At 38.3% G+C, this 23,821-nt stretch overlaps 1 long non-coding RNA gene across 1 annotated transcript; it reads right to left on the bottom strand.

Moving 5' to 3' along the window:
- Positions 1 to 16,332: 16,332 nt before the first annotated feature.
- LOC145304292 (uncharacterized) lies at positions 16,333 to 17,345 on the bottom strand. Its single transcript, XR_013874052.1, has 3 exons — positions 17,289 to 17,345; positions 17,058 to 17,135; positions 16,333 to 16,435 (listed from the first exon to the last, which is right to left on the bottom strand). It is a non-coding gene; the product is annotated as an uncharacterized LOC145304292 (long non-coding RNA).
- Between the last annotated feature and the right edge of the window lie 6,476 nt (positions 17,346 to 23,821).

Raw genomic sequence — 23,821 nt, 5'->3', positions numbered from 1 at the left:
AGAGTAGAATCCGATCAGTTCAGTGGTTACCGAGATCTTAATGGACAGAGAGATGGACGGACGGACATACAGACAGACATCAAGCTACTTTGTATTATTAGATAAGATATAAAATCGGCCTCTAGTTGCGAAGCTACAAGTTTTTAATAAAGAATCTGGGCTAAGTATTCAATAAAGTCAAAATATATTGATCAAAGAAATATGGTATGATTACAACAGACACTTTACTAATTTCAAAGCCTTACATATGTTTTCTTAGTGCGTAGCCACTCTAAAATTAGGCCCCTTCCATACCTTTGTTATTCTGTATGTTACAGTATTTGGCTTTAGCAATATGTTATTTTTTTTTCAAAAATGGCAAAAGCTAATTTTTTTTATTGTGGTTCCCTTAAATGCCTAGCCAAGAACATACAAATCTACTTCCTCTCTTACTTTAAAATAAATTGGAATTTTGGGAAGGTATAGATTTTTTGTCTAATAGAATTTTAGTTTAGGTTTACTTATATTGGGTACAGGATAACCCCGCGGGGTTATGGGACCCATTATTTTCTCCTTTTTTCCAATTGAGTTTTCAGAAATGGCAGAGGGGTTGGGTTTTCTGTTCTGGGTTTGGCACTTTAAGAAAGGCAACTTTTTTTATAACATATTATATTTTACTAGCGGCTGCGCCCCTAGCGTCTAGGGGCTCTATATTCAATGGGATATGAAAGAGCAGAAAAATAGCCCCTAACCCTACCTAGCTTATTCATCAAAAGAAAATAGCCCAAAACCATCCTGGACCTATAGGAAGTTTCACTGTTAAGGGGAACCATATTTGATCAGCGGTTAGCGAGATCCTTCGCTACAGGCAAAAAAAGCTTACTACTTTATATAATAGGATTTGTATAATTTCAACTTTGTAGCTTGAATAAGAGCTAAGATAATAAAGTCTTTCCTGGAAATACTAAATGACTCTAAAAGCTCAACTTACGACTAGCGCCCAAGCCCCAAGAAAATAGCCTAAAACCACAACAGGACCAGTAGGTATATTCCCTGAAGAGTAGAATCCAATAGGTTCAGTGGTTACAAAGGGACAGACGGACGGACAGACATCATTCTACTTTGTATTATAGACTAGCGGCTTCGCCCCTAGGCTCTAGGGGCTTTGTCCCAAAAGGTTTAATCTACCTAATTTTTCGTATTTTAGATTTAAAAGAAAATATTTTTTTTTAAATTTATGGTGGAGGGAGACTTTTTTTTTTTGGGGGGGGGGGGGGGTTAGTCGACCCTACTTTTTGGTATTTTTAATTTTTTGGGTTTGAGGTGTCCCACCTCCCAAGAAAATAGCTTAAAACCAACACAGGACTAGTAGGTATATTCCTTGAAGAGTAGAGCCCAATCGGTTCAGTGGTTACTGAGATCTTAAGCTTTAGACAGACAGACGGAAAGACAGACAAACAGACAGACAGACATCGTTCTACTTTGTATTATAGATAGTAAATTGGTGATTGGTAAAACCAAATATCAATTATAACAGTTCATTTAACACCAAGTACTTTTCCACAGAAACTTAGGAGCAAAAAAAGAAAAAAGTACTGGTACAGGCATTGAGTGAACTTAGAATTATCTTAATCTTTGTTTTTTAAAATCAAAAAAAATATATCTAGGACCCCTGTAAAAATCATTAGAGAATTGGGAGTAAACACCTGCATAAAATTTTTTACTTAAGACCAGTTATAAATAATAAAAAGAATAAAAATAACTGTCAATAATACGAATTTAAAATAGGTCTTTATTACCTAATTACTACGTTATAAAAAAAACTAATTGGCAATTTTATATCATAAAATAAATCCTTAACAGTAAGTAAATTGTTTCAACTATATATGACAAGTTAAATATCCCTACAAACATTAAAAACGTTCAGATTTTCCCTGTTTTTTCCTTTTTCCCTCCCAAAATACCATAAAATCAAGGCATTATTCCTGGATATTTTTCTAGTCTATTTTTCAGTTCTGACACTCTACAAATCAACCTACCGTTTCAGAGCTTCGCTTTTATGGATGTTGTCATCCTTATTTTTTTATTGGAGTAGAGGTAATTAAATTGTTTTTCCTTTTATCTCTTATTATTTTACTCAAGAACTTTAAGATATTACAAAGAGTGTTTTCATCCTTTTGGTGATTAAGAAGACATTTCATAACAAACAAGGATGACAACATCCATAAAAGCGAAGCTATAAGATCAGACGGTAGGAAAAACTTGGGGAATAGTCCTTTTCGTAACATCACCTCATATGGGGCGATTCGTCGTATTTTTAAAATGGCTTTTATAGGTTATTTTAGGTTAGGTTAGGTTATATTGGGTTAGGTGATTGCCCCACAGGGTCAGGTAATTGGCCCCGCATGGTTAGAGCCCCCCCGCAGGGGCTAGAAATAGGAGAAAAGTTACTGTGAAAATACGAAGAATCGCCCCATAAGGTGCGATGTTACGAAAAGGACTATACGCAAAACTTGCTTCAATATATGGTGATGTTTAAGGATATAAATACTTACAGAATGATGATTATTTAGATCATTTGCTTGTTGTCCTAGAATCTCTTTTCCAAAAATCAGAAGAAGTTGATAATTATATCAAACAAAAAAAGAGTTGCAAAAAATTTTCAAAAATGGTAGCTCAACCAAAGTTTACTATTGTGGTTAATTATAAGGAGATATAAGTTTTCCGGAATTGTAATGTAGGAAGTAGATTTGAAATCTGCATCAAATTTTAAGGATTTTTTATAAAATTCGTTTTTTGTATAATTCTTTATCTAAAAGCGGAAATACAAATTAAGTTATTTAATTTTGGCATCTGTGATTGGAAGATTTAAAAAATCTGCGCTCTGATTGGATGTCGTACATCATTCAACCAATTAGAGCGCAGGTAGTTTAAAATCCACCTATCCTATTGGTCAAAATTAATTAACTTAAAATGTATTTTCGCTTTTAGATAAAGAATTTTACAAAAAACGAATTTTATAAAAAATCCTTAAAATTTGATGCAGATTTCAAATCTACTCCCTACATTAAAATTCAGGAAAACTTATATCTCTTATTAATTATGGAATGTTTAATATTTATATTTAAATTCAGCTATTAAGTTAGATTTGTATAAAATTAAAAGGGTGTCTATCTGTGTTTTTATTTTTAGAGAATGATGTTGCTAACTGATGGACCGAAATAAGTCAGAGAGAGGGGACAATGGGCTGTTTATTACTCTAGTCCCCAACGTTTTCTTATTCGTTGAATTAAAAACTTAGGGGACTTTGATTGGTTGCTTCATTAAGTTGAGTGTTTAAACGTTTCAACAACTAATTTTAATCTACAGAAGTGGTAATATAGTTTTTTCATGATTGGGGAAGTCCATCAATTTATCGGCCATTGTCTTATCACTTAGATCCCTGGATATAAGTAGTCCTATTTTACAATGAATCTTCTTATAGGTCAAGAGAAGGTGTATAATTATTAACAACTATATATATTTCAATTATCAAAATAATGTATTGAGTGAATATCTTAGCTGATTAAGATTAATAATGACAGTCAAATACTTGGGTAGAATCACATATTTATTAGATAAGAGGTTACCAAACCTTCCCTAATAGTTTTAAAACCTTTTAAAATTTTACGTTTTCTTATTCGTCGGCTTAACAACTTTGGAGACTTTTATTGAATTCTAATTTGTTTATTAAGTTGAGTATCCAAACAATTCAACCACTAATTGTAATCTACAGAAAGGGTAATTTTGTGTTATAACTTTGGGGATGTACATGCATTTATCGACCATTGTCTAATACCTATAGACCCCTGCATTGTTCTTATTGGAAGATAGTTGGATGTAGTACACTTTCAAATACTTGAATCTACCCTCTTAACTTAATTTACAAGTAAGTAAGAGTGATGATTTCCCTCAGAGTGCCTAGTAAGCCCTAAAACCCCTTTTCCCTTGTTTTTAAATTAGATTTAAAATAAGGGAGGATGGCAATTTTACAATTTCTTATTCACGAGGAAGGCCATAACCCTGCGGGGCTAACCTACACAAAATTCAACCTAACCTGAACTAAAGTAAAAACAAAAACTATTCCCTCTTTCTTATATTCAATTGTTACAAAAATGGGGATTGGGGGGTTACTTTGCTCGACTGCACACTTTAAGGAAAACTACTGCGAGGGTTGTTGTACAATTATAATTTGAGTTATCAACTAGGTCAAATTTAAATAAACAAAGATGACAACATCCATGAAAGCAAAGCTCAACAAATCAGACAGACAAATGGACATCTAACCTAAAAAATAATTTAAAAAGGATACTGGTAGCCTGTAAAATTATAAATAATTGTCCTAGAAATAATTATTCTAAAAATATAATAAAAAGCAGCCAAAAAATCACGGTTCCCCCAAAGCGTTCCAGAAGGACTGACGAACGTATGGACAGACAAAGTAAATCATAGAGTTGCTTAGCTACTAACAAATAAACAAAAGCATCTCAAATCCTATTGAATAATAGAACTCTCAAGTACTATGCATAAGTATTTTATTTTTATCTAGCGACTTTGCCCCTAGAAGCCTCTAGGGACACTCAAGGCAATGGTTCGGCCGAAAAAGTCGACTCTTCCTTTCATTTATAGTTTATTTAAAAGAGAGGTGAAAAATGAATTCAATAATAGCCTTTTAGAGGGACGTAATTGTAGATTATATTTTCTGTTTTTACATTTATAAAACTTGTTTGAACCTTTTAACTGTTGTAAATTAAAAAAGAATTGTAAACCACTAACATATTTATTAATAAAAACTTTTAAATATTTATTTATTTAGATTGTACTACAATTACACATAAACTTCAACACAAACTAAAACCTAAAAAAAAAACATGGAAATGTTAACCATCAGCACATTATATATAACTAGTGGATGCATCCCTAGCATCTAGGAACTCAAATGGGTAGGAATGGGACAGAAAAATAACCTAAAACTATGCCTGGCCCTATGTGAAGGATCTTGGACAAAGCAGCTTCGGACAAAGTAGCTTCGGACAAAGTAGCTTCAGGACAAAGTAGCTTCAGGACATTTACTTAAGAAAAGTAGCTTCTTAAGAAAAATTATTCTCCAATAGTAATAAAGGTCATGGCCGCAGCGCTCGGCCCCCTGGCCTGCCTAGCCGCGGGCGCTCGGCCCCCTAGCCTATAACCTAACCTAACCTAATCTATGTTAGCCTGAGGACATTTATTTAATCAAAATATCCTCAACTGTTAATACATAGGTGGTTTGGAATTTCGTGGATTTTACAAAAAGTGGTTGGTAGATTTTTACAATTTTTGATATTGTTTTTACAATTTTTAAAATGATGTTTTTACAAATTTTAGGTTAGGTTAGGTTATAGGCTAGGGGGCCGAGCGCCCGCGGCTAGGCAGGCCAAGGGCCGAGCGCTGCGGCCATGATCTTTATTAAGAGTGGAGGCTACTTTGCCCGAAGCTACTTTGTCCGAAGCAACTTTGTCCTGAAGCTACTTTGTCCTGAATCTACTTTGTCCTGAAGCTACTTTGTCCTAAGCTACTTTGTCCAAAGCTACTTTGTCCGAAGCTTCTTTGTCCAAGATCCCTAAAAGGGATAACAACAAACAGTTATGTAGTTATTAAATCTTGAGCTCAGACCAAAAATAGGATACTACTTTATATTATAGGATAGGGTGGGTCGATTTTTGACATTTTTATCTGAGACCAAAGCGGGAACATGATTTTTTATAAATATAAAACACCTCTTATTTGATTTAAAATGTATATTAAGTCTAAAAACTGTTGGCTACCTTACATACAATTGTATAGCTATTTTTAAAAAGGAGTAAAAAATGTATAGATTCAGAATTATAGCCTCTTTGCGCTTCCTAATAAAAGGTCTTGAGGAGTAGAATCAAGATCATGTGTCAATTTCAAAATATCTCGTTCCTATTATTAGGAATGACTAAAAACCACCATTTTTAGTTTTTTTGAGAATTGGCCAACTTTTAGAATTTTTATGAGAGCTAGAAACAAGATATTTTAAAACGGAAAAAAGTTTCTGATTCTACTCCTAAAAATTCTCTAAAAATCATATGTAAGTCGGATTTAGATAAAATTGTCCAAAATCAACCAACCCTAATATATAACAATAAAAAAATATTTATTTAAATTCTATTTGATATTGATTTTATTTTACAATTAAATTTTACCTAAATCTTTCTGCTACCAAAGAAACACTACTTCTCAGATTAGAATTAGTTATGGAATTGCCAAATTCATCAAAATAATCCTAAAATTATGTAACCAAATGGTTTCTTGACTTTTATATTAAAGTACAAGTAAAAAATCTAAATTAAAAATTTAGCCTAGAGATAGGTCTGGAACAAGTTTTAATAATTATAATAATAAGTTTTAAAAAAAAATATTTTATAATCCATGAACAAAATTTTCTTAACAGAATTTTATTTATAAAGACTAGATAATGTTTACCAAGAAATCCAGGAACAAGAGAAGTTGCCAATATTTCTATAGTGTTAGTAATTAAAACTACAGCTGAAATAAATATCAATAAATAAATCTATGAAAATACAAAGTGTATGTAATATTCAACTCAATTTGTCTCTTTGTTATTTTTATTTCCTGATCTGTACTAGAATATTTCTGACAATTTTACAACAGGTATTTCCTAAGAAAATTGTCCCCAGAAAAAAATACCTTAGCAGGTATTAGACTATTTCTTTGGGCATGGGGACAACAACCTAGAGCAGAGCTAGATAATGCTGATATATATTGTTTTTAAAAGTATAAATACCTATACTGAAGAGAAATGTATCAATGATATTGGGAGATTGGTCTGGTTGATAAGTGGATGCTTCTGATACTTCAGTTGTAATAGATGTAGTTGATAAAGTTATATTTCTGTAAAAGTAAACTTAATTATAAACATATTATCAAACTAAGATGTAAAAATATGTTATTTAAATTTTGTTTAATATTTTTTTATAAAACCATTAGATGAAGCTACCTGTAGTAGATAACAGTATCTCCTATTGTATACATTTTATTGCTTCTCCCTTTGATTGGAGTAGCTGAAAATAGTGTTTGCAATAATTGGGTTATCTGCTGTACAACTTTGGAAATTAGGGAAGAAATAGGCAATCCATTTTCAGCACATGGTTCTGAGGGTAGTATTTTAACACCTTTAGAACACATATTAGGAATTAATATTGGTAATAGCATTGTTCAAAGCATTTTAAGAGATGAGAGGTCTTGAGATTATATCATCTTCAGAACACATATTAGGAATTCATATTGGTAATTGCATTGTTCTGAGCATTTTAAGAGATGAGAGGTGTTGAGATTATACAATATTCAGAGCACACATTAAGAATTAATATTGTGTGGTATTCGGCAACCGTGAGCCATGCCTATGGCAACCCTGACCGGGGTTCGGGGAAGAGACAAGGGCCCTCCCCCGAGTCCTGGGGAAGGGGTCTGCCGACCCCCTCCCTATGCCTAAAATTAATGATTGATTCTGACAGCCTTATTATGGTTAAGCTGTATTGTTAATTCCCCCCACCCTTTCCAGGGATGGGGGATCATTATTGCCCAAACTGACTATTGTTTATGTATTATATTGCTTTTATTTATGATTATTTATTCCTATCTGTGTAGTTATTGTTTGTTGTATATAACGTTAGTAATCCTTAGACCTTCAATAAAGGAACAACTGAATAGACTCTGTTTATTATTTAGTGATTGCTAGAGAAGCGTAGCTTCTCTATAGTATAGGTGTCCACGTCTGTTCACACTGCCGTAGTCATTTGAACTCTGGTGTCTGCCATTTATCCTAGGCGGATACCACAACTTTTGGTGACAGCTGTGTGAGATTACGGCAAACCACAAGTGTAGAGCAGACGCGCAGCTGAGGCTAAGGTACTCCCAGCAGTGAAACTGGCAAAACTGACACAAGCAACCTGAATTACCCACCCTGGATAGCAAGGTCTAACTCTGCATCCGGCAGTTGTGGAAGCGAAATCTAGCGAAAGACCACTAAGTGTGGCGGAACCCGAGCTGCGGAGAGTAGCGAGATCGGACGAGAGACTGCGGAGAGCAGCGAAACTTGACGGAGAACCGCGAGAAGCGCCGACATCTAATGGAGAATTGAGCGCTCAAGGGCTGAAACAGGCCTGCGGACGGGCTGAAACAGGCCAACTAAGTGTAAACGGCTGAAAATAGGCCAACATTTACTGCAAGAGATAGCAGGATTCGAACCAGCGGCGCTGCAGGATGGGACATTCCCTGCCGCCACCAGCCGGATTCGGATACACGGCGCTGCAGGACGGGACATTCCCTGCCGCCGACAGGCTGAAACAAGCCAAGGATTCGAACCAGCGGCGCTGCAGGACGGGATATTCCCTGCCGCCACCAGCTGGATTCGGATACACGGCGCTGCAGGACGGGACATTCCCTGCCGCCGACAGGCTGAAACAAGCCAAATAGCTGCGAGCTGCGAGCGAACATACGAGTGTAGTGTACCAAGCAGAGGAAACTACGTCAACTCCAAGTATCCTGAGAGGCTACAGCGCAGCCACCCATCTAGAAAAGCAGATATTATATCACATTGTAGGGATTACCACCCTAGTGTGAAAGCTGAACAATAGATTTATGAGCAAGAATTGGTAAACAATTTGTTGTGTATTGTGATAAAACTAAAAATAGAACAGGCTTGGTAAGCAAATCTGTTGTGTATTGTGATAAGGCCAAAAATAGAACCTAGATGTAATATAACAATGCATTGATAAACAATCTAACCGCCCAAGCCTCCAGCACAACAAATACACCCCTTATTCCAGCGGAAAGGGAGGGGCCCACCATCCATTGAAGAAAATACAATCGAGGTGACATAACAACAAGCCCAGGATTAAGGAAAAGGGCACAATTACCTCACCACACAGTTACCTCAAACCCACAGCACTCCCCCTCTCCATAGGGGGAACGGACGGTTTTACCCCGTCCCCTCACGCGCTTCCCCCCCTCCTACCCACACTTGACTAAGTCCGCCCACGGTGTGGAGATAGCGACCGGGAGAACAGGGCGCCATTTACGGGTCGCGCAGCAGAGTTCGGGACGCATAACAAAATTCAACGGACGAATAAGACATAGCGGACCAATGAGAGAGCGGGTTGAGGGATAAGTGCGCGTTTTACCTGTGTGCGCGGATCTGACGGTGCGTAAGCGCGTTGCAAGGAAAGGATATTTCACGCACACACACACACACACAGGAGCGGAGCTACTCCATAGCATCCAACAGAGATATTTTTAGAAAACAAGACTTGCAAGCTTCTCCCTCCTATCTATAGTGTGATAAAGGAAAACCCAATCAGTTCCTGACAGCAGTTCAGACCCTCAACAGCTATCTACCCCTACCAGCCTACTCTACAACTCAGAAAAAAAACTAGTGACAAGTACTTTGGGTACATCTAATTTACATCTTTGTAGTTAAACTACCAACCTAGTGATAAACAGTGTTGGCTGCTAGGCTAGAAAGCCTCAAGTGTAAACCATTTATAGTATTGACTTAAAACTTCGTGTCCCGCCGCTGAACCGTTGACCCGATGGAGCAGCCGCAAGCGCCAGGAGGCGACCAAGCCCAAGGATGGCTCCAGGATGATCCCCAACCGGCTCCAGCCGAGTACCGCAAGCTGATGCTGAGTAACCTGCCAGAGTATAGAGGACCGCCCAAGCAATCCTGGAGTTCCCACATCCGGAGACTCGAGATGTCATGGGCGGCTTACCATGTGCCTCCCCATGACACACTAAACCGCCGCAACGCCCTTTTACTGTCACTGGTGGGGCAAGCGGCGGAGATGGCCTCTCATCTGTTTGGTGAGGCAGGCCAAGCCTTGACATACGAACAAGTCAAGGCCGAGTGTGAAATGTTATTTCGTCCAGCCTTTGAATCCCAGACTTTGAAGCAATCCTTCAGGGATTACAGGCAACACTCGACAGAACCTATACAAGCATACATATCCACAAAGTGTGCCTTGTATAGGGAGGCCTATAGCCATGAGGACCTTGAATTGTTGATAGACGAATTAAATCGTGGCATTCGTAACGCTAATGTGAAACGTGAAATGATGAGTCATGAGATCGCCTCGGTACCTGAGTACACGAGGCGAGCCATGTTTACCGTCACAATGATCACCAAGCAGCTGAAGGAGGGTGTGTGCCTAGTGGACGCCACCGACGGGCTCACGGGATCAGCCAGCGTCCAGTTGCCCCACTACGATGAGTCGGAGCCAATGGAGATTGGCGCCTTGGCTCCGGGTCTCCACCAGATGGGGAAGGTCGCCCCAGATGACAAGACTTCAGGCCGCTGTTACTGCTGCCAAGGGAAAGGCCACCAAGCCCGAGACTGTCCGACGCCTATGGAGGTCAGCCTAGAAGAGAGACGCACCCAGCCACGCCGTGACCGTCCTGCCAAGTGCGACCGTTGCCACTATGCCGGCCATACGGCGGCCGAGTGCAGAGCCGACTGGGACCAGGTAGCTGGCCGGAGGCGCACTGCGGACAAGGGCGCTCCCCCAGGAAAGCCCAGCAGAGTAGCCAACATGGAAGGGAGCGCGCCCCCAGCAACACCCCAGCAAGCAGCCGCCCCCAACGCAGCGGGCCGAGCCGACGGAATGCTGCAGTTTGGAACCGTCCCAGCTAGAATCAACGTACTGGGAGGAGCGGCTGAACCCAACCGGGTTGGCCTGGGCTTCAGCCTCAACCACCTGGGGCCGGAGTTTGTGCAGCCCAACAACATCGCCGAGCCAGTAGTCCTGAGGCCCCAGCCCTTCAGCCTCAACATGATGGGGCCTGCCCGACCGAGCCTACCCAGCAAGAGTGGAGGGGCGCTACCCAGCGTCACTGAGACGGTGTACGGAGAGGCCCTGGCGGCCGTTGAACGAGAGAGGCAGGAGGCGCTAGCCAGCGCATCGGAGTCGATGTATGGGGCGCCATCCGGCGCCGCCACCTTCGATGACTGGGGGGTGCTATCCAGCGCCCCCACCCTGGTGCCTGGGGCGACAACTGTCGCCGCCACCGAGATACCTGGATCCTGGAACGAGCCAGCAGCCCCAGAGGAAGGGGTGACACCCGTCACCCCCAGTCAGCCAGCGCCACCAGCCCGTAGGGAGAGCCCAGCCATACACCATCCAGCGCCCACTGCCAGCCGAGGGAACCCAGCTGCCCATCATTTCCAGTCGAGCCAGGATAAGTTAAATTTGACAAATGTATTGTATCAAAAGTATTGTAACCCTCCAGCCTTGCCTGTGCCTCCCTCACCAGAGGCTGGGGAGATTGAAATTTGGGGATATAAGGACTTGCCTGTGCCACATGCACCTGAGTTCCTAGGGCAGGGGAGGGACGTAATCCAGGGCGAGCCTGTGCCACACGCACTTCAGCCCCATGCCACTGGGCATGCCATGGACAAGGGAAGGGACCCCTTGGGGCTAGGGGAGCCGACACCCAGGCAGGCGCCAGTTGCCTGTCAGTCTGTCATTGGGGAGGGTATCGGGATGCCCCGGGCACCCAAAGATAACGCTCAATGGAAATTTGTATCTAGCCAGGAGCAACCCAGCCGTGTCCAGCCCCAAGAAGCAGCCGTGGCCCGAGCCGAAGATCCCCAGCCGCGTGTGCGAGGTCGATGGCTGTCTGGTGGCTTCTCACACTGGTGGATGGTTCTGTGGGGACTACTGCTCGCAGCCGTGTGGCCTACAACTAGCTACGTCCTGGTAGGGTGGGACTGCGCCAACCCCACCCACGTCACAGCCTACAACAAGGAGAAGATGTGTAGCACGGAACCGCTACACCAGGAGGTGCCCTTGGGCCACGAGGTACATGTCCTGCAGCAAGTCAAGATTAGGGAAACAACAGGATATAGCTGTCAGCTCACCGTGTCCCAGTGGACATTTAGGTGTGGGGTATGGGGTCACCTCAAGGTGACCTCGGTCCCCACCCTCATGAGGCCAACCAAGATTGATCTAGAAACGTGCCGAGACCTGGCCAGGAACCGAGTCTACACGCTGCCAGGCAAGACCCAGCCACTGACGTTCCAGCTGAACCATCCCCTGTTCTTCACCCTCGATATGGTGGGCGCCTTGGTCAACAGCCCCGAGGGGGTGGGTTGTGAAGGGGAGGACGTCCATTTAGAGGGCCAGCTGTACCGCAATGAATTAGTGCTCCAGGAACGACGGCTGCTGGTCAAGGAAGAGACCTATGTAGTGGAGGATGGACGGGTGGAGTCCCAATCTGACCACCTGACCCTAGAATGTCCCCATTCTGAGCTGTCTTGCATTACTGGGGAGGCCACCTACGTGTGGGACCACCTGGGGAGAGATTGCCCCTTGAGGCTGATCCGCAGCCTCCAGCCTAGCCTAGTGATGGATGCGTTCCTGGTTGACCATCAAGCCCAGTTCTTCATCAACATGACCACCCCCACCTCAATAGTGAACTGCGACTTTGAGGCCCATGCCACCAACCACCCAGCATTGTTCGTGGCAGCTGACCCGGCCGCGGCAGCGCTGCCCAGAGTATCGGCCAGGGATGTGGATGTCCCCCTGCAGGCCCAGATACATGCAGGTTACATTGGATTTACCCTGGAGACACGAATGAGAAGCACAGCGGCAGAAGAAGTAGCGGCCAATTGCTGGAAGCTCCAGCAACTAGACCCGGCCCACCCGGTGCGTGTCCAGGGGAGCACGTTCTCTGTGCTGAGGGGAGATGTACTGCTCCAGCTTACCTGCCAACGCAACAAATATGTTGTCCGTGAGAGCAATGAATGTTGGGACAAAGTACCAGTGGAACCCACAGGATTCGTAGACGCCGTGACAAAGGTGTATAGCGGCCACGCCACCAAGATTCCCTGCTCCTCCACCTACCCCCTAACTGTGCACGCGGAGGAAGGCTGGATAGAGCTAACCCCCGCACCTAAGAAGAGGCCACCCCCGCTGGATACGCCCAAGCAGCTGCTGACAGAACCGTTGGATGACTTTAGTTCGGGAGGCTTGTATTCGCAGGCTGAGCTGAACGACTGGCAGCAGCTGCTAGCGTTCCCAGCGTATAAAGCCGCCATGCTGACTGGCCTGTCTTATGGCTCATGCGTTCAGCAAGGTAGCTGTTCGGCCACCGGAGACCATGGGATCGTGTCCTACAATATCGACCGACTGGCGGAGGAAGGAGAAGCCGCCCTGGATGTCTGGGCTGGGTTCAGACAAGCTATTCACGAGTGGGGAGATGGCGCAGCCATACTGTGTTTGCTGTTGTTGATTCTCAAACTGCTGGGGGATTTAACCATCATTTCCCTGGCAGCCGCACAAGGAGGTGTACGGGCCGCCATGAATGCGATGTCACAAGTGTTCCTGTACCATCCAACCTTGTACCGTAAGGCCTTGGCCAGAGCCAGACTCACCCATGCCAAGTCCCGGGACTTTTCAGTAGACTGGGATGCCATTCCTATCGGCCGGGAAGCAGCCGAGGAAATGGTGTCCATGCAATCAGCCGATAGCGGGAATGACCGCCCAGGCAGGCCTGGACCACCCTCTGGAAAGCCCCGCGGCCCCTCGGGAGGCCAGGCTGTTGCTCAGACGGTCAACTTGGTAGCCAGTGCCCCAGCCGCTGCCAACAACAACCAGAATGCCCCGTTACTGACCGGCCCTGCAGCGGCTGTGCCCCACGCCAACCTGACACCTGCTGGCGCCGAGCTACGTGTCCAACAAAAGCCAGCCTCTACCTTCTATCCCACGTTGGGAGTCCATCAGCCCTGAAAATCACCACTAAGATTCCATTGAATCATTATCGTTTGTATATATCTTAGCCCTAAGGAGCGGGCCGAAGGCCTCAACCACTGTCGGAAGTCTGGCAGGGAGACCCCCTCCCAGCCTTCCGAGGGGAGAGTTGTGGTATTCGGCAACCGTGAGCCATGCCTATGGCAACCCTGACCGGGGTTCGGGGAAGGGCCAAGGGCCCTCCCCCGAGTCCTGGGGAAGGGGTCTGCCGACCCCCTCCCTATGCCTAAAATTAATGATTGATTCTGACAGCCTTATTATGGTTAAGCTGTATTGTTAATTCCCCCCACCCTTTCCAGGGATGGGGGATCATTATTGCCCAAACTGACTATTGTTTATGTATTATATTGCTTTTATTTATGATTATTTATTCCTATCTGTGTAGTTATTGTTTGTTGTATATAACATTAGTAATCCTTAGACCTTCAATAAAGGAACAACTGAATAGACTCTGTTTATTATCTAGTGATTGCTAGAGAAGCGTAGCTTCTCTATAGTATAGGTGTCCACGTCTGTTCACACTGCCGTAGTCATTTGAACTCTGGTGTCTGCCATTTATCCTAGGCGGATACCACAATTGCTCCCAGTATGATTCTGAACATTTTATTATGGCAGTTTTCAAAAAAAGCTCCTATAACTTTTTTTTAAAGCGGAAAAAGAAAAAAATACGTTGATTAAATTTTTTGTTTAAAAAAACATAAAAATATCAAATTTTTTAAAAATCAACATTATTTTTGAAATCTACATAGAAATTTCTCAAATATAGTATACAAAAATGGGAATAAAGGTAAATATTCTTGATCTGCTGGAGATTTCCCACGTCCTTTAAATTAAGCCCCTGATTAACTTTTTTGGGGGAATTTAAAAATTGAATTTTACTGTTAATTTAGCAATTTTTTACATAGCAAAAGGGTCTTTTAGTTTTGGGTAAAATTGTTGCCAACAATATAATATAATTCACTTTATATTAATACAATAAAAAAACATTACTCTGTTCAATGGGAAATTTTTTATAAAGCGAAGCTTTTCTATAATTAGGGTCGGTCCGTCCGTACATCCGCCCGTCCGTCCATAACGGATAGCTTTTTTTCGCTAATTTAGGCATGTTAGAATTTTACTATTGATTTCAAACTTTGCATGGTGATTCCTGTAGTAGTTAGGTACGATTTAGAAAGCGTACCAACTCTATAATCATTACCAGAATGTCTATGCGTCCATTTTTAAACATGTTGATTTTTTCACTTTTTTAACAACAAATTTTTATGTGATCTAATTATCTGATTGATCTGATTTTTGGTATACTAATTCCTGGGACAACAAAGTACAATATTATAAGCGAAGATACTCTATAATCAAGTCCTAAAAATGTAAGTATGTCCATAAACATTATTTTGTATCAAGCAGTTTTTCAACAATTTTACTTGCAATTTTGCTTCGACATTTATACATTTATATTCTGACTATTCAGTTCTGACACTATACAAGTGTTAGTGTCCGTTTGTCATACCGTTTCAGTGCTTCGCTTTTATGGATGTTGTCATCCTTGTTTTCTAAAACAATTAATTGCATTGAAAAATTTAACACAAAAAAAAAGCTTTTTGTCACAATAAAACTCATAATGCTAAAGAATTAGCCAATAAAAAATCTTGAATTCTTTACATTTCAGAAAGAGTGTTTTCACAAAGTGACTTATTTTCAATGTAGTTTTCATTCTTTTCATTTTAATTAAATATATATGTTATTTAATTTTATTGGAAATAGGTCACTTTGTAAAAACGATCTTTTTAAAATTTTAAGAATTCTAGTTTTTTTTATTTATTAATGCAAAATGATTTAGAATTTGTATGTTAATTCATAAATATATCCTACATCTTAATTTTCAATCCCCTTTTATTTGTAAAATCAAAAGAGCTATTCTTTTACTATCATATTATAAAAAAAAATGCTCTGTAAACAAGAATTTTACCCAAAATGAAAAGTCACAAAATAATTTCTAAAAGTGCTTAATGAAATGGGAAAAATAAACTTAAAATTCCCCCAAAAAATTGATGTGGGTAATTATTCTTATTTTTAACTACAGGTGTTTTGATATGCCTTTCAAAAATGGGTTAATATCAGTTTAAGATATTTAAAAAAATATACTTTTGTTATAAATCATTCAATCAAATCTGTTTGCAGATAAACATATTATGTACTGAAAAAATATGGATTAACCATAACCATCTGCATTTTAAAAATGTTGTAAAGATGGATATACATTTAAACTTGTAATGCATTATACAAGTACACATTAGAAATTGACGAAGCCCAAAAGACATAACTTTTGCACAACATCGTCTTCCTGTGACGTCATATCTCTTTTTTAGGGATTTTCTTTCTCACTTCTCCTCTCATCTCCCTCATTTTATGACGTCACAGGAATACGACGTGGTGCAAAAGTTATGTATTTTGGGCTTCGTCTAGAAATTGAATAAACAAAGATTCTTACACATCTGTAGCTAATACTCCACCAGTTACAGTAATGGATCTGGGTGTGTTAAATATAAACAATTCTCTAAAAAATGTCCCAGGTGCAGGCAGATCATATCCTATGTAAACACATATACATTGCACTATATAATAAATGAATACAAAATCCTCTAATCAAGTGGCATATGTATGTTAAAACTCTGTGTTTACATTAACCTGACAATACCTGTGCACAGTGGCTTGCGAAGCACTTTGTCTAGGGGTGGGGGGACATTTTGATAATGTATACCTATTTTAAATTAGGGCGTCTTAAGGGGGTGGGATTACTTAATTATGGGCGTTCTATTCCCCATCCCTTCCCCTCCCCTTTATTTTGTATGATAACTGTTAGACCGACAGTCAAAGTAAATTAAATACTGGTTACTAAGAACAATGGAAAAAATTATTTTGATACTGTCATCCAAAGAAAGTTTGAAAATCGGACCCTAAACACCAAAGATAAGTGGAAATATGTAAAATATAAAAATAACTCAATGTATTAATTCTTTAGAAAATATTGAAAGTTTTCATATTTTTTGTAATAAGGCATCTCAAACATTACTTGCAAATCCCGTACTTTTATGGTGAACCATTATTTAAGTTATAGACAACCTTTGAAACCATATTTTATATTCCCAAAATACAAGAAAATATTTACAATTAATAAAGCTAGAAAAATAAATGATATTTAAATGTGCTCACCTTCAAAAGTGAAATCATCTTGCATTGTGTCAATTTTGAGGCTTGAAATCAAATTTATAGGAATCCCTAAGGTGCCTTCTAAACAACATCTCATCAAATATTAGTAACTATAAATATATGTTTAATGCTTCCCACATATGATTCTCATTTTATAATTACTTATAATAAAATTTAAAAATTACATACAAACCAACTTTATGGTGCAGTACATACAACAAAATAGAAACCTACTTAGATCTTGTGGTTGATAACCAAGAATGTTCTGTCCAGTTGTTAAGCCAAGGAATACTTATTAAAAAAAGGTATTAAAGATAAACAGAGTATTAGGTAATAATTCTAATATCTAGATATTTTATTTGAGAGATTTCAACAGCCTTACTTGTGTCACAAGAATAAAATCATTTCTAGAAGATATAAACCTAGCTTTCCAAAATTATTTATTTATTTCAAGTGATTCCTTAAAACACACTTACATACAAAAAGATACATAGTGTATCTCATTCTGTAGCTCTGGAGAAACTAACATTAAAATTTCAAGTTATATAATGAATCTTATTTAATAGCCAATTCACAGTGGGATCCAGTGGGACATCCAAAAAATTTAAAATTGACTTTTATCTATCCTAGGAATTAATAATGGCTGTAAGTAGACAGCTAGAAAAGAAATTTTAAAAAAATATTCATTTTTGGCGGATTTATACCATTTTTAAAAAAGGTAGTGAAAAATTTCTTTTCAGTTTTGATGATTTTCCAGATTTTTTTACACAATTTTTTCAAAGCAACAAAAAATACATTTATGTTCATCTTATGAAAATAATTTTTGATTAAGGTACTTTTCAGATACCTGTACCAATGTCTAATTAAAGAAAAATTTAAAAAAAATATTTTTTTGGTGGTGTAAATTGACATTTTGTGAGAAAATTTCACCAAAAATATTAAGATTTTTAACCCCAAAAAATCAGTTTTCTCCATTTTACCCAAAAACGGCCAGGATGCCCCGGGTTTTGCATTAATAATATTAATATGCAACATGTATTGTGTTTAAAACAGTTTTCATAACCTGGGGCCTCCCGGCCGTTTTTGAGTAATTGAGCATTTTACATTGCATGGTTTGAACAATTTCGTTCTTGTTAATTTGAAATTTTCCCTCGTTAGAGGGAGAAGGAGTCATTTTAGAGCCCAATGTCATCTTTGCAATGTTTTCTAACTTTTTGAGGCGGAACTTTCTTAACTTATGCATTATTTGCCTTTGGCCAACAGTTTCGCCGTTATTTGCCGCCGTAGGTGTGATTTTTAACGATTTTTGCCGTTCTCGCGGTTTTAATTGACATTTAAGGGAACAAGGAGTCCTTAAAAAAAGATGAATTATAAATACTTTTATTTTAGCAATTAAATTTGCTAAATTTCATGTGTTCCAAAAAAAATTGTATTTCTAACTGGTTTTGGTTCAGCAGAAATTTAAATTCGGGGATTAATTATAATATTGCAAAAACATTATACAGGGTGGGGCAAATAAGACCGGACAAACTTTATACGGCCATAGCGCCAAAACTACTTGACCAATCAGGACGTTTGACCACATTAAAAAAAGCTTAGGTAATGACCTTTTAGCACAAAAAAATCTGTGGGCGAAGATGGACATGTACAACGAGCTGGCCGCGCATATGTTCAACAGGGCAGATTCCAAATGCGCCGGTGGTTTAATCTGGATTCTCGACTAGGGCCCACTAAATCTGACTTAGCCTATCTGTAGGTGAGGTAGAGTTATGCAACTTGCTGGGGATACTGTTATATGCATAAGTAAGACACTAGAAAAGACTAGAGCTCTCTATCTGAAATGGCTTGGCGGTAGTATTCCAGCAAAGTGAAACGAGGCAGATTTTTAGATGTAAAAAAAGTCAAAAATCGTGAAAATTCGTGAAAATTTCTCGGTTCTTGACTCCAGGGACCCATATTGAACTTTAAACCTCATTTTAGACTATGGGTTGCGCTGACAACCCTAGCTGAAACTTCATGCCATTTCCAAAAAGGTAAAGAACGTCGTTCTAGCTCAACTGTGGTCCAAATAAGAGCCTCCGTGTATAAGGGTAGCTTGAAAGTTGGGCGAATTTGGACCCTGTAGTTACTCACGTTCCTAAGGAAATGTGGCCTCCCAGCAGCCCGATCTCAATTTAATGGACTTTTGGGCCTGGGGCTACTTTGAAGCATGTACCAATAGACGTGCCCATACCAAAAAGACCTCCCTCATTGCCACTATCAAGGAGAACTACGCCAGCTTGGACAGGTACATTTGGACCTGGACCTGCCGGCGGATGAGGAGGCGGGTAGAGGCGGTGATTAAGGCTGGCGGCGATTTTATTGAATAATCTAATAGTCATATACCTATTTTGCTTGCCAGTTTTTAAAATTCAATAAGATCTTTAAAATTGACGATTTTATGTTCATTTATTTAGAAGTTAGAATTTGTCCGGTCTTATTTGCCCCACCCTGTATATGCGTCTGAGAGAGAGAGAGAAATATACGTTTGAGAGAGAATATAATATAAGCAATTATGTTTATATTCTTATACAAACTTTAAATGAAGATAGCTAGACTTAGAATAAAGGTATTAACACAAAATCAAAAGTGTTTTGAAAATTATGTTATTGTTGTTTATATCTGTAAAAAAAACATTAGAAAACATGCCTTATTAGTGTCCTATTTTACTTATACTGGACCTACCTAAAAATGCCGGGACTCGAACTGGGTGCACCTGACGCTATATTCATGTTCACAAACATTGTTTGCATTGAAGAAATATTTACATAAACGTTTATTTTGTTAAAATATTCCAATCCTAACTAAAGTTATGAAGGTTTATAGATTTTTTAAAAATAGGGTAGCTTCGCTCCTCCAAAACCGCCAGACGTACTTACCAAATGCACATTAGAAGTTAACAGGAGCAAATTTATGTTATTTTTGAGTTAAAGCAAAAGAAATTACATCATTTCGTCAAATACAAGCTTTTTTTATTGATGTTTACTTTTGTCTACCCTTAATGTCCCGTTTTTTGGCAAAAGATCCCGCTGTGTGCAATTATCACAGTAGACGTTAGGTCATTATGAAAGATGAAAAACAATTTAGGCTGCATGGTGCATTTAAAAAAAAAACAATCAACTAAATATTCAAGAAAGAGGTCTGCTAAAAATATTTTAGATTATACTATTTTGATAAACAATTTCCCTTTTTTTAAAGTTTATATTTTTTTTTAATATGCATGATAATATTGAAATAGATAATAAATAAAACTAAATGGTGACATTTTAATTTAATGAATTTCAATGTAACAATATTTAATATTTAAAATAAATATTACAAAATTTTGACCTGTAAAGTTATACCCTAATATAAGGAATTATATAAATAATGAAAAAAACTTCATAATTGTTTGGTGTTGAACAGTACCCTATTGTAGAAAAGGCTCACTTATAATTCAACATTGGAATATGAACAGTGATTTATAACTCAACAACCTTAGTGCATAAAATAGATATATATTATATCTAGATGGTCCACCTGACTCCATTTTCGTCCAACATAAAAAGTGATTTTTTCCAGACATAAACTTTTGTTTGCTGCTGTTCTAAGAAATCCAACTATTCATAACTAACTTATTATATTATTTAGAGAATCTCTATTGTGCAAAATTTAAAAATCGCCTATTTGGATAAAAGACTACCATATACCCCCCAACTCATTTACTTCTAATTAAAAATATCTTAATTAAATATGCTACTCAGGATAATTCGAAACAGCATAAAATAAAGAAGACAGTATTTTATGGTCAGGGATGGATCCACCTTAATGGGTGTACTATCATATTATCAACAAGTTTACAAGTTTTCACACCCGCCTTAAATTTAAGGGTGTGTGACTTTTTAACTTAACACACCCCCCCCCCCTCTTTAGCTGTTTATTGAGGTGTAAGAGGGTGAACACCGAGGGAGATGTATACACACCTAGAAGTTGAGGTTAAAGTTGATTCCACCCCCCCTCAAAAAAAACTTTAAAGGCTGCAAGTGGCCAAACGGCCAAACTTAGCCTACATACTATATTTGCACATCAATGTGATCTATAGAAAGGTCAACATATTATCTGGAATAGTCAATCCTTCTAATAAAGTAACATGATGTGAAATGTTGAAAAAATAAGGATGACAACATCCATAGGTATTAAAACATAAAAAAACAGACAAGGTTAGATAGAGCATATGTCTACTTGAGAAGCAGACCTTTAAAGATTTATTTTTGGAAATCAACTTACCTTCATCACCTTGGGGTGGATATAACCCACTCATACACCCCTATAAAAAAGTCAAAATGGTGTTAAGTTAAAAAGTCACACACCCTTAAATTCAACTGAAAGCTTTTGAATTTGTTGATAACATTGATCATAAAATATTGTTATAATACACCACCTGAAAGCTGACACCCTTCTTCTACCCCTTTGATTTTGGTTTCAGGGGGCTGTCAAAAATAGTAAGGGAGTATCAAAATTTTCAAGTTCACTTTGCGCACTCCCCTGACAAAACCCTGTTTACGCCACTTTTTGATACGCATTCAATTGTGACAGGAATCAGTATTCAAAGTTTAAAACAGATAAATAGAACTATTCTAGAATCTAACCTGCCTAACTTAACGCTTAAGATCTATTCGTAACAGACCCTAAGAATAGAAAAGCCTCGCTTTGACAAAACTACAAAATTCTATAAGAAACTTCCTTGGAAATGAATAACAAATACTTGATAACTTTGGTATACACATTTATATGTCTATTTCATATAATAGTTAGATTACTTTTTCGGTTTCCTTTCACAACTATAATACCCGACCCATATCAGTAACTATTATTTAGTCGAAAAACAGCAAACAATCACCCCCCCCCCCCCCACCCACTTTTTCCCCCACCGATATTTTTTTTTTAAACCTTCGTATTATCCTAAATAGCCTAATCAAATAAAAGATTTTTATTAAGCTGTAAATGAGTTGGGAGGTATATGGTAGTCCTATATCCAAATAGGGGATTTTAAAATTTTGCACTGAGATTGAGTTATAAATCACTGTTCATATTCTATGTTTAGATTATAAGTGGGCCTTTTCTACAATAGGGTACGGTTCAACACTAAATAATTATGTCGATTTTTTTCATAATTCATATAATTTCTTACTGTTATTAGAGTACATAAGTCAAAATTTTGTAATATCAATTTAAATACCCTAGTAATTACTAATATAAAATGGAAACTTTAAATATAAAAAGGAATAAAAACATATTAGAATGGTAAAAATTCATTTAATCAAAATATCACAATTTATTTGTATTTGTACTTATTTCAATATTATCATATCATACATTGTAACCTTTAAAAAAAGGAGAATCATACATCAAAATATTATAATCAAAAATATTTTTAGCAGTCCCCATCTTTGGATTGTTTTAAAATGCACCCGCCAAAATTGTTTTTCATCTTTCATAATGACCTAACATCTACTGTGATAATTGGCAAGGATTTTCCTCTGCAAAATGTTTGTATTAGAATGTCTAAATATAAGCAGCTTGTTCATTGATATGTGATTCATAGCGGATTGGTGGACTCTAATTTATATTTTTGTAAAACCACCCCTTAAATCCCTAAAATATGTACAGTGATCTTAACGAGCAAACATAAAAACCTTACTACTTTATGCAATAGTAAGAGCGGCTACTAGAGACCTCTTTGGAATTTTGAATTAAGGGAGGGTGGGGGCAGCAATTTTAATCTAGGAGATTTATCATAGGAATGGGGGATATACCCTTCCTCCAAATAGATATGAAGAACCTTACCATTTTAGTGGCTTATCTTGTTATTTTTATAAATGGATTAAAGTAGCATGTAAATATTTAGTAGCTTGCTTGCAGCTGCGTCTTTTTATTGTTTTGACAGCTGATGAATAAGCTGCTAGATATAGAAAAAGCTCCTGTCATGAACTATATCTGAGGCTGGCGATCCCATGCAATAACTTGCATCTACCTTCAACTAAATAAGGCCAAAAATTATTAGGCAAGTGTTTTTGTAACCTTACGAAAGTCAATCTTTAAGTTATATGAAAGTGTATAATTATCCAAAATTATAGCAACTGTCTAGCTGTTTAGCACATCAATAAATATGATAATAGCAACTGAAATGAGTGGAAACGAAGAACTGTGAAAATTTTCTGCTTTATTGCTTGTGATTGTTATTTTTGATTTTCTTTTGAAAAATTTGTGCTGAAAAACTGAACACCTTGTGTGTTTTTATTATAATAATAGGGTATTAAAGTAGATTTCTTATATGTATGTCTTGAAATTTTAATGTTAGTTTCTCAAAAGATACAGAATGAGATACACTCCTCATCTTATTGTAGGTTAGTTATCTTGATACATCACTTAATAATATTCTGTTTATCTTAAATACCTGTTTTTCATTCAGTTTACCTTAGCCAAACAATTGGACAGAATTTTCTTGGTTATCAACCACAAAATCTAAGTAAGTTAGCAAGTTTATTATTTTGTTGTATACACTGCACCAGAAAGTTGTTTTGTATGTACTACTTTAATTTTGTTAAAAAATTATTATAAGATGAGAATTATATTTTGGAAGTATTCAACATATGTATATGTAATTTTACTAATATTTGATTAGATATTGTTTAGAATGCAACGCAGGGTTTCCTATAGATTTGATTTCAAGTCTTAGAATTAACACA

Source organism: Acartia tonsa, chromosome 13 (genome assembly GCF_053477335.1).
Source record: "Acartia tonsa isolate MP-2025a chromosome 13, ASM5347733v1, whole genome shotgun sequence".
Classification (NCBI taxonomy): Eukaryota; Metazoa; Arthropoda; class Copepoda; order Calanoida; family Acartiidae; genus Acartia; species Acartia tonsa.
This window is presented reverse-complemented; position numbering and strand designations above follow the sequence as displayed.